Consider the following 13,100-nt stretch of genomic DNA (forward strand, 5'->3'; position numbering starts at 1 on the left):
GCGGGAAGATATATAAAATTTAAATTGTTATTTCGGTTGTATGAATTCTAAAGCTCAGAACTTTTTTGTACACCTAATAACACAACTCACGCTGTAGAAATTTTGTTATTGACGTTACGAAAATGTCTTATTAAGTACTTAATTTTCAGGCACTCGGTCAAAATGTGAAAATCGCCTCTGATAAGCAGATCATTTTCTGCCGGGAGTAAATCGTGTCTTTGTAACCTGCTTGCATTATCAAAAGTTATATCTCTACGAACATTTTTATAGTATAAAGACTTTTCCACCAAAGAATATGTTTTCTGGTTATGAAAAGCATAAATTATGTTTTTAAATATGAGTCAAATTTCCAAGCATAATTTGTGTCTCCATTGCAGATACAGAGTTTCCTATTTTTTACGAACTTTTGCCAATGCTTGTAAAAAGTTGATGAGAAAACGAAGAAGGTACTTTTTTCTGGAATTATAAATGTTATGTCCTTCTGTATATAACTTTTATTGTTTATATATGTGATAACTTGCAATACTATGTATTTCGCATTCACAATACTAACAATCATTTTATACTTCTCTTTGGGATATTCTATTAATATAAAATTAAAGAAATATGCAAAAATACAAATACATATAGTTGTGGTAAGTCAAGGCTATAATAAGGCCGTTGTTTTTCAATACAATTGCTGCATTGATGAGTGTTAAATGTTTGATGAGTATTAAATGAGTATTAAATGTTTTTTTTAAATAAAATATTTAATACTCATCAATGCAGCAATTGTATTAAATATTTTATTACAAAGAGAAATAAATACATTTTTAATCTTAATTTTTATATTTTATATATTGTCTTTATTCATAATATACTTTGATCCTGAAAATAAAAAGAGTGAAAATTACAATTTTATCTTTTTTACGTTTGCTGCCAGATCATTCATATAATTACGATTCACATTTGAAATTTTTGTAAATTCTCGATTGTGTTTTATTCATGAGAGATTTCGAATATTTATTTTGAAATTTTGACAGGTTCCCAAATCAATAATTATTTTGCGTATTATTCGAAAGCGAAATCATATAATTATATTGATTTATGATAGTGAACGTAAAAACAAGTATATTTCTGTAAAGAAAATACATAAAAAGTGTCTGAAAATTCCAAAATCGTGGCAAAAAGTTTCATTGCTTTTTATCCTTCCCGTTATCTCACTTCCAAGCACTCAAGGCCCTTTAGCAGTGACAACTTAGGAATGAAAATAAATAGAATAAATGCATAAATATTTTGATTTTATTTAAAGTTGTTCAAATTAGATGACAATGAATACAATGGAGAATATTACATAGTTACATAAGACATCAGTTCATGACTAAAGATTATTATGATTATTTATTACTTCAAGTGCACTTCAAGTGTTTTATCCACATTAAAATAATTATGGTCATCAGTAATACATTTTTTATTTTCAATTAGCCATTTTTGTTAATAAATTACTAAATATTTAAAAAAATTTTTTCGTATTATTATATATGTCACTAAACTAAAGTTACCAGTAAAAATTGTTTTCATACTCATTTTTTATAGTTGTGACATGCCTACTTGTTGATAAAAATATCAAATATCTATTAAATTACTCGTAATGTTATAACATACAATAGATTATCTGCATTCAATTAATTGTCTCTAGGATTGACATTATATTAGTACACCACAATAAAATCCATGCGGAATATTTGGAATCTCACTAAGAGATTCGTAAACTTGCGGAACAAGAAACAAATAATAATAAAACAAATGATAATAAAATATGATAATAGATTCACATTTTGAATCGCTTTCGGATGATGTACCACAATATAATTCTACTATCGTAAATTGCGAACAAATAGACAGACAAATACTGATAGATATGGAAATAGATAGATATGAAAAGCTATTCACATTATATAATACTCACACAATATTTAATACTCATCAATGCAGCAATTGTATTGAAAATATTGTATTAAAGCTATGAAAGAGTATAATAGTCGAGAAGTTGAAGAGAGGGATGACATAGAAGAAGAAAAAAAAGAATAAATTGAAGAAGAAGAATGGGATGAAGAGATGGTTGATGAAGACCAGGATAGGATTAACGAAGTGAACGAAGATTTTACACAAGATGCATCAACTGAGAGTGAAAGCGATGATAATATTGAAGAACGAAATAATTTAAAAGAATTTCTTGCAAATTGATCAGTTAGTTTAATATCCCACACATTGCATTGAAGCCATTGCTAGAAAAATTGAAGAAATATTCTGTTCACGAAAATTTGCCTTCGGATCCGCAGTCATTGTTAAATACGCCGAGGAATACAAAAATAAGAAATGTCCTTTCTGGAAAATATTGTCACGTAGGCTTATCAAAGGGGATAAAATCTATTGTATCTCAAATATCGACTGTGCCGGAAGGTTTCATCAAAGTATCTGTCACTATTGACAGTTTGCCATTGTCAAAGTCATCACAAAAACAGCTGTGGCCTATATTGAGGTGCGTGAAACTATTAAAAAATGTTTTTGTAATTGGCATATATTACGGAGAAGAAAAACTAAAAACTGTCGATGATTTCTGAAAGGATTTTGTGACGGAAGCAAAACAACTATGTACGGAAGGAATATATATTAAAAGTATTCAATTGCAATGTACTACTGACTCATTAATCTGCGACATGCCCGCAAAATCATTTGTTTTGTGCACGAAAGGACACTCAGGATATTCGAGCTGTCTTTCTTCCATTGTCGAAGATGAATATATTAATGGAAGAGTATGTTTTTCACAAATTCTTGTAAAAGAACAGATGATGATTTTAGAAATAAAACCGACGATGAATACCACAATTTCGGAACCAGTTGTTTGTTTGAAATTCCTTGGACACAGTCACAAACGTGCCAACTCAATGCATCTAGTGTAGATATCATGCACAGAATGCTCAATCTATTAATATGATGACTTGCAATATCGATTTCCAAATCGATTTCAAAATCGAGCGAATATCTTGTTATTTAGTAAATGAGATTACACATTCTCATTGAATTTGCAAGAAAGCCGAGATCATTAAAGTTCATAAAATTGTGGAAAGCTACTTCTATTGTATACAGGGCCAGTAGCATTACGATTATTACGTCATGATATTTACAATCACTTTGTGACACTGCACGTAGCAGTGAGAATTATAAGTGACAAAAAATTATTTGATTTATTAGATTATGCACAGGAACTTGTGGAACATTTTATTTTATATTTTCAACTGTTGTATGGAACTCATAATGTGTAGTCAAACGTTCATCAAGCTGAGCATCTCATTTTATGTATGTTAAGAAATTTGGTCCGATACAGCACTTTAGTGCATTTATTTACGAGAATCATATAAACGTTTAAAAAATTATTAAGAAAACCTAATCAAGAGCTACCACAAATTATACGAAGATGTGCTGAACAAGAAAAGAATCGATCAGTACTTGCATCATTGATACCACAAGTTGTTGAATTTTCTCTAAACGTCGAATTTATTCATGCTGATGGACCGCTTTTGTTCGAATGTATGTTGATCCGCAGTATAAAGTGATAAAATCGTCAAGTATGAGTTTACGTGTTGCATCTTGTGCGGATAGCTGTTGCAGTTTAAATGACGGGACTATTATTTGGGAGCGTCCCGTTTGATCACGTTAATATTGACTGCGTTGCGATTGACCACGTTGATATTGACCACGTTGCAATTGATCACCGTCCCGATTGACCACAGTCCCGTTTGGCCACCATCCCGATTGACCACCGTCCCGATTGACTACCGTCCCGATTGACTATCGTCCCGATTGATCATAGTTCCGATTGATCACGGTTTGATAACCATTATCCCGATTGACCACTGTCCCGATTAACCACCGTCTTGATTGACCGTTTTGAAATTGATAATATTCAATGTACTGTTCTTATCACTTTAATAGCATTTTTTATTTTATATCAAGTAATATGTATAGTCTACTGCAGTATGCAGGATATTCGTGTTCTCCTAACTTTTCCAAATTTTACATATTGCAATCATACATAATAATTAATCTTAAATCTTGATAATATGTAAAGAAAGATTAGTTTTCCAAAGGTTATGAAAGATATCAGATGCATTATATAATTGTCATTGTCTGTATTATTAAAACAATTAATAAGTTAACCAAAATTTTGTATGAATATATATATATATATATATATATATATATATATATTTATACGAAATTTTATTCATATTTATATTATACATCTGACATATTTCATAACTTCTGGAAAACTAATTTTTCTTTATGGAGCGACGCATTGCTCAGTGTTTAACGCGATCGACTCATAAATGGATAGTAGATTCAAATCCAGGTTTTCCATATATATTGCTTCACTATTTTTGATAATTTCTTGTGGAAACTTATATCCAAATTAAGAGAAGGTGCTTAATTACACAAGAGATTAAAAGTGAAAAAAGAGATTAAAAAATAGGGGAAATAGGGGACCTGTGTTATGTAACCCGTGGAAAGTTGAAGATATGTAGCTGGGGAAAGTCCAATTCTCTTCATCTTTTAATTCATCTGGAGAGATGAATTTAAAAAAAATTTCTTTACATTACCAAGATTTGAGGTTTATTTTTATTGCAATATGTAAGATTTGGAAGAATTAGGAGAACACGAATACTGCATACTGCAGTAGACTACACATATTACTAGATATAAAATAAAAAATGCTATTAAACGCAGTGATAAAAACACTACATTGAATATTAATTTAACGGTTAATCGAGACGGTGATCAATCGGAACAATGATCAATCGGGACGATGATCAATCGAGACGGTGGTCAATCGGGACGGTGGTCAATCGGGATTATGGTCAATCGGGATTATGGTCAAACGAGACGATGGTCAATCGGATGGTCAATTGCAACGTGGTCAATTGCAACGTGGCCAATCGCAACGTGATCAAATGGGATTATGGTCAATATTAACATGGTCAAACGGGTGCCACTCCTATTATTTTGATACAAAATATTGCATATTGCTCATAATGAAAAATTCCAGTAGTCATTGGCAACGAATTCTTGATAAAAAAGAATCTATTTGTAGTGATTCTGCCATTCTTGATATCTTTTGATTCATAATTTATCGCAGTTGAAATCGTAGCTAAAAATGTTGATAAGAAATATACGAAATTACCATATTACCATAATAAATTCATAGTATTGCCATTGTTACATTTAGATTAAAATTGTTAAAACTGTCATGTCGCAGTTTAAATAATGATGTATTTGAAGGATTATGTCATCGTCGAATTTGACGATGGTATTCAAATAATACTGAAGTTGTGGATTAACAGCAATGCATCTAAAGTCCGATGGCCAACATTCTCGTCGCAAAAATGCTATGATAAAGTGGTCAGATTGATGAAGAATTATCAAGACTTTTGGTTCGAAGTTTCAATTAAAGGAATTTTAGGCAGCACGTAAGTTACTACTTTTATTTTATTGAAGTTTAGAATGTTCTATCAATAAATAATCACGTATAAAATAGAATATATTGTATTTAAAGTGAGTAAACGGATGTTAAACTTTTACGTATAAAGTATCATATATTAATCAATATCAATTCAATAATCTAGAAGAATACATTAAGCTAAAAATAATCTTAGAAATTCATTCAATGCGCGTTCATAGCTGAACAATAATTCATTAGATGATTCTATTATATTTGCAAACACAAATAATCAATGTTCATTTAGTCTATATAATTTATTAAGAATTCAACATATTAATACATGTATTATAAATTATATAATGCTTATTACTTTCATCGTACGAAAAAGCTTGAGAAAAATTAGTAGAAGCCGAAATTTTCTCTGATGTGCCAATTGGTTCAATAGGAACGAAATGTTGAAACGAACCAGAAAAATAAGAGCGAGGCATAATCGATTCAGTGAATCGTCAGAAAATGACAATTCCATAAAAGTTCCGCCAGTTTCTAAAGTTCCGGAAAAAAGTTTACCACAAAAATATATAGCAAATAATAAAAAGAAAAAGAAAAGTAATTTTAATAGTAATAAATAAATAGTAATAATAAAATAAGTTGTTACACTGACAGAAAAAATATGTAACAATGATCAGATAATAATAGATCAATTTACAATATCAAAAACACGTAATGCTACTCATAATACATGCTTAACAATTACAATGTTATTCACAAATTTCTTGAAATTATGTTTTACTACACAGTAATTGCTAAAATTATACATGTCAATACTATATAATAGTAAGTTACTTATGCTTTCATTATTAATGAAAGTATATTTCAAAATTATAATTTTATTTATGATTATCCGTAGTTCCTTATTTCCACTACTACATTGTTAAGGATACTTTCAGTATATACACTTGCACTGAGAAAAAAATATTTGCTGAATTAATAAAATAATCAGTCATACAACTTGACCACAATGATGACACAAATTACGAATCTCTGGCAATATACTCACGAATTGTAGGCAATAAACTCACTCTGTCAAAAACTCAAAAAGAGATATGGGCAAGTCAAGCTTCTCATATTAAGCATAATAATTTTTGTAGAACGTTTTCGGAAAGACAAGGAGTTTGTTCGAGCACTACATCATGAAAAATCTGATGCCACTGACACAAAGAAAGATTTATATAACAATTTTACTTATTAAATAGTAAAACTTCTTGAGATATAAATAAGCTTCTTTTGAGTACTATTCATTGATACGATCAAAGGTTAATTTCCTATCAAACATTGATTTTGAATTTGTGGTAATATATTTCATTGATATATGTTATAAATTAATGTTAATTATAATTTGTTACATTTGTCTATTCATAATTCGTTATTATAATTTGATCGTAAAAATTTGTAAATTCGTTGAGGCGATGTCCAAGCTTCTTCAAAATAAATTGAAAATGACAAGAACAAAAATTTGTATGTCTTAAAAGACTCTATACGAAATGTTGTGCAAATTTTAGGTATACTTAATGATAACTTTAGATAACTTTAGATATATTTTAGGTATACTTAAACTGTAGTGCAAATGATTTTTTAGTCACAGTTATAAACTCTATTAATATAATAAGATCTTAACAACTTTATATCTGAAATACTTTGAATAATAGATATTATAGAAGTACTCAATGTTCTTACTGTAACGATACGCCTCCCGCGCATCGTTCTAATTCTAAGTGCGACCGAGTTCTGTGCCCGCTACCGAACACGCCGTCGGCTACGCCGACCGACACGCGCGCCTGAATTACCAACCGTTGCGCGCGCAACCGAGCATGCATTCGCCACGTGTATGCCGAACACCGCCGACGACCCGCGCGCTGTTTATGACAAATTGTTAATAACAAAATAACAAGCGCGGCCAGGTATATAAACCTGGCCGAATCCGGCTAAAAGAATCAGACCGATCCGATCCTCCGACCTATCCGCATCTCCGACTGATACCAGGAAACCGAGACCAGGCATTCCTGATCTCCGCCGAGCATACTCCGACATCCGGCATCATATATCCGTACAAAGTGAAGAAAAACGGACAGAGTATTCTCCGCCAAGCATACTTGACTTTCGCTTCCCTCGAGACAGAGCGTTTTCAGTCTCAACGCTTTCTTGCCAATGATACGAGCAAATCGGGACAGAGCATTTTCAGTCCCCGACAAGCTATATACTTGTCACTCGTTCCTTTCTATTTTCAATTCCGAGACGGAACATTCTTAGTCTCATCAACCTCACCAGTACACGAACACACGGGACGGAGGATTCTCGGTCCCCGACAAGCATATTTGTCTCTCGTGCAGAATTCTCGGAGCGAGCATCCTCTTAACATTCGAACGCACATCAACCGCGCGCAGATATCGAGTAACGCGACACGCATCAACGCTACCACCGCTCAATCAATCGCGCAACGCCGCAGCCAGTAGGCCTCGACTCGAGCCAATCTCGTGCCCCGACGTACGCTTCGCGCATTCCGTACGCGCATATTTCACGCGCACCAAGAACTTCACGGCCAGTCGTACATCACGCCCGCCAGCAACTGCGCTCGGTAAACCCGCACCGCTGTGTATCTATCTGGTTGAATCAAATAAATATACATTCTCTAAAACAAACAACCGAGTTAAACTTTTTTATTAATTACCGAACTCGGCAACCGATAAGCACGTCCGCGCATCCGAACTCGCACGACACGGCGAGGACGGACCGTTATATTACAAATGATTATGTTAGGAAATGGAGTAACTGCTTATCTTAAATAGTCTCTGAAAAAGGTAGCAATGAAATTTCTAATGGTAATCTAAATTGTATACTAATCAAGTCAAACATATAGGCGTATGTAAGTATATCGTAAAAATAAATGATCTGATGAATTATAGAATAATTACTTCAAAATTGCAGTGAAGAAGGTTGCAAATTATGTTCCAACTACACTAGAATCCGAGTCTGAACTGAATTGTCATCGTGAATCCTTGTCAGAGGATGAAGAATCTAGTTCTTTGGCATAAGAAAAAGTTCGTTTATTAATGACAGTTATTAAACAGGTGAGCGATTTTTAACTCAATAACTTGAATTATTGTCTTATAATTCCATTTTGTGTATATAGTTTAAACCATGTACACAAAATGGAATCATGAGACAATAATTCAAATTATTGAGTTAAAAAATCGTCCATCAGTAATTATATAATACTATTGTAATGATATTGTAACCCAATAAATATATATAATAGATAGTTTTAATGTAATAAATTTAATAAATTTCACTTTTATCCTTAGAATCTTTGCACAGCGGTTCTGTACAGTCTTTAAAAAATGCAGAAACAAAGTTTCAGCAACCGGATAAATTCTTGGACGTATCATACAGTTCTGTATCAAAAGGTGAAAATAAAAATTGTTAAAAAAATAAATTATAATTAATTATGTCTGTGGATTTATCATATGTTTAATATGTATCATACTAAAATTGAATAATTTTTATACATTAGATCCTACAGAGTTACCGATTTATCACTCGCAAATTAATTTCGCTCGATTTGCAAATGGGAGCTCTAAAACAAGGCCAAAAGAAAATATTAGAAATATTAAAAGGAAATTTGAATCACAAAATTCGTCAATCTGAAATAAAATATTTTTTCAGCTGCACTGAGAAAACGAAAATTACATGGAGGACGAAATGTCAGCTCCGATTAAAATTTGACTTGCTCACGCTAAAGAGCTGCTCTAAAGTTACACTAAAGAAGAACGAGCAGAATAATTAATTATTCTGAACTATTTTGACTGATATATTTTATTTTACCGTTTGTTATGTTTATATTCTTAATTACTTTGACTGATTAGTTATAAAAGCTAAATATGTATCATTTAATAGTTTAGTTTAATAATTATAAATATTGTAATAAAAATTCAATATTTAATTTTTCAAAAGTCAGACTTGAGCGGTAGTATTTTTTCTATTCATTCTATTCATATGTTTTTTTCTTTATTACTTAGTTCAAAATCACATAAAGAAGTGCAATAATAATATATAATATTTAATGATCGAATGAAGAAATCAGGCAGATATTTTGTTACAAGTGCGGACATCATTTTGTATAAAAAACTGTAAACTGAGTATATAGTATAATATAATATTATGAAGTCTACATTAGGAACATTGTACAATAATTATTCAAATCTTTAAATCTTTTCTAATTATATACAGAGAAAAATTCTGAGATTTGCTATCATATAAGTTCTTATAAAACATTATAAATTCATTATCTTATGAATATGCTGAAGATAACATTGATATGTTCAGTATATATTGCCGAATATATATATGCCACGACTGATATACATAGGATATTCTTTTTGTCTATTATAATATACTTACAATATATGTAGGATAATATATATATCCGCTCTTTCAGTATTCTTAGGATATCCTTAGCAAATGCGACAAGATATTCTGAGAATATACATGAAATATTGTTTGAATATACTAGGAAGTTTTCCAAATATATTTAATTAAATAATATTTAAAATATATCGTTAGAAATCATAAACGATATTCTCAGGATATTCTGAGAACAGTGAAAGGGAAATAGAAATATTCTGAGTATATCGTGGGTACATCTTAATATATATGGAGAATATGTTACATATATTAGACATGATATTTTTAGAATATTCTCATTTTTAGAATATTCTCATTTTCAGAATATTATGGGTAATGATTAATTAAAATCATATCAAATTAATTAATAATAAATATATATATATATATATATTAATATATATTTAATATATATTTATATATATGTTTATATATATATATATATATATATATATATATATATATTAATTAATTTATAATGTTTTTCAATACGTGGCCCAACAATATCTAACAACTAATTAAACATTTCTATGGACATTTTACAATAATATAATTGTAGAACATTTCGTAATCTTTAAATTCTATTTCTTTGACTAGATTGTCACTGTCACCCTGTAATAATCTTCGCCTTTCTGCGAATATCGGACGCACACACATTCTATGACGAGCTTTTTCCTGTTGATATACCGTCAGTTTCCATATTCCAAACAATTTTAAAATATTATATTGTCTAATTTTCTGTTGTTGAGATTGTTTCATCTTCTTTCACTTTTGCCATCGCTTCCATATTATTAATAACAACAAGTCAGGATCCATAATGATTTCTGAATACATTCTCACAGATTAGGTTCACATCTACTTGACTTGTTCGTATACATACTTGTACATAAAGTCTCGGTTCCCGATGAAGCGTATTTTTCCAGATACGCAGATTACAAAAACCAATCACAAATTAGTTTGACATTTTTGTTAGAGAGTACAATAGAAACCCTAATCAGCAATTGATTGTATTAATTACACATTTCTCGAAATTCCGCGAAATAAGTTCTATGTGAAAGAAGGCTTTCAGAATGGCGTAACGTGTTTTAGTAAAATACTAGACTATGCAGATTACGCATAGACATTTATACTATACTAGACTGCTAACTCCTCTATTTACTGAGTCTGAAAGTTGATCCCAAAACTTATGTATTACATAATATGACATAAGGGGGACAATGATGTCACGTGATTAATACGTGGTCACGTGGTCACGCGAATGTAATATGGCTGATGCACTATAAGACATTTTTATTAAAGATTTTAAATATCTTCTTCTGTTTTAGGATTTTTTTTATTTTGTATTATTATAGGCATATATATATATATATATATATATATATATATATATATATATATTGCGACCGCTGCCTGTGTTCGTCGGTCGCTGGTCCCACGCTGGTCCAAATCCGCTGCGCGTCCGCGTCTTCCGGCCCATCGAAATTCAGCGGCACATGACAGCGACTCAGTGTACCTCGCAATTATTCGTATACAAAACCATTGGCGCCAATACGTGGGATACGGTACATGCCACGAAAACTCGAAACTTTATTCGTTTACGGGTCGAAACGCGACGTGCGACGATTGCACGGTTGCTCAGAGATAGATAGAGAGAGAGGGTTCAGTAGTCAGGGCGCTAATCGAAGGAGAGAGATAGAGAGGTCAATGAGTAATTAACAACGGCAATTAATGATCAACAACGAGTTTATTCGCGGATCTTCTAGCGCGACTTGAAATAGTTCACAATGTGCATGCGACCTTGCCGATCACGCGGTAAACAGCTGATTTGAAAGGCGCGCGACACAGCGATGACTGGCAATAATAAGAATTTTCGGTTACAATATTTGTGGCAATTCGACATCGATTTTATATGCGAAATTCGCTACTACGAGCACTCGGGATTCAAAGCGAGACTATATGGTACTATAGCAAATATAAAGCAACAAGCATGCAACTAACTGAATGACGTAATCGAACGGCAATAAATGCGCAGCAATCCGCGGCCCGATTAATAGCGCGCGCAAGCAAAGATGCTGAAAATTAAGCTCGTGAAAGCATAGTGCAATACACCAGAAAGGATAACGAATATCTAAATCAAACGTTAATATGAAGATATGCGATACTACTCTGAAGCGATTCGTAATCGCTACCACGACATGACGTATAAATGCGACAACATTTCACAATGCGATACAACAATTAAGGGCCGCCTAAATGGCGCACAAAATGATGCGTATTAATTACAGAATAACAGTTAGTATAGATGACTTAACGTGGCCGCTGGATGCAGATGTGGCTCGAACTTCTCTCTGTAAAGAGCGATCGTCACGATCGTCGTAGGCACCGGCATTGGATCCGTTACCCTAATTAACACTCACTTAAACTCGCGTTCCCGCGACACTCACTCGATTCGCACATTGTCCGCGTGACAACGGAGGTGATGGCTTTAAACGAGAATGCTTGGCTCACCAACGATACGGGCTTCTTCCTTTCGGCTGTCGGTTGTCGGTCTCGGATTCACGTCCTTCCTTGTACGAGCGCATCACGATAAATGATTCTTCCGCGCCCTTTCGCGGAAGAACACACGCAAGTGATCGCTGTCTCCCTCTCGCGATTTCTTATTGACCGAAAATCGGCTAATCGCGGGGCTCTAATCGGCCGCGAAGTCCTCGCGGGAAATTCAAAAGGGCGGCGGTATCTGCGACTACGTTCCTTGACTTCCTGGCCCCTCCGGTTATGAGATTCCTGCGTCTCATTTTATCGATCCGATATCCTTGCTGGTCGCCGATCCGATCCAGAGCCCCGCCGGGTCCCGTAATCGGGGGGGGGGTCCTCCACGTTTTGTTCCGTGGGGTGGCGCCTTCCCCGTTCTCGCTCCGCTCGCCTCCCGATCGGCAATGACACTTTTTCGGCTAGAAAAGGATTCATATACCAGCGGCACTTCCATTCTCGCTGATGTAATTGCGAGAAGGGTAATATGACCTGCGAGTTCTGATTCCTCCAGTCGCCCTCTGTTCGGCAGTTCCTCCTGCGTCCGTACATCGTCTCCATCGTGAGCGCAAAACATAGACAATAGGCAGCCATCACTCCGCGTCTTAAAAAAAAATAATCACGCCGCATGCGA

General features: G+C 33.2%; 2 pseudogenes across 1 annotated transcript; both read left to right on the forward strand.

Annotated features, from left to right (window-relative positions):
* Positions 1 to 2,152: 2,152 nt before the first annotated feature.
* On the forward strand, positions 2,153 to 2,977 carry LOC148936790 (uncharacterized; annotated as a pseudogene).
* Positions 2,978 to 5,036: 2,059 nt separating this feature from the next.
* LOC105422738 (uncharacterized) lies at positions 5,037 to 9,709 on the forward strand (annotated as a pseudogene). The gene is made up of 5 exons (XR_016139075.1): positions 5,037 to 5,507; positions 5,851 to 6,040; positions 8,370 to 8,399; positions 8,462 to 8,562; positions 9,048 to 9,709. The product of XR_016139075.1 is annotated as an uncharacterized LOC105422738 (transcript).
* The last annotated feature ends 3,391 nt before the right edge of the window (positions 9,710 to 13,100 follow it).

The sequence above is a fragment of the Pogonomyrmex barbatus genome, unplaced genomic scaffold (assembly GCF_055798465.1).
Source record: "Pogonomyrmex barbatus isolate J1 unplaced genomic scaffold, ASM5579846v1 scaffold2, whole genome shotgun sequence".
NCBI lineage: Eukaryota > Metazoa > Arthropoda > Insecta > Hymenoptera > Formicidae > Pogonomyrmex > Pogonomyrmex barbatus.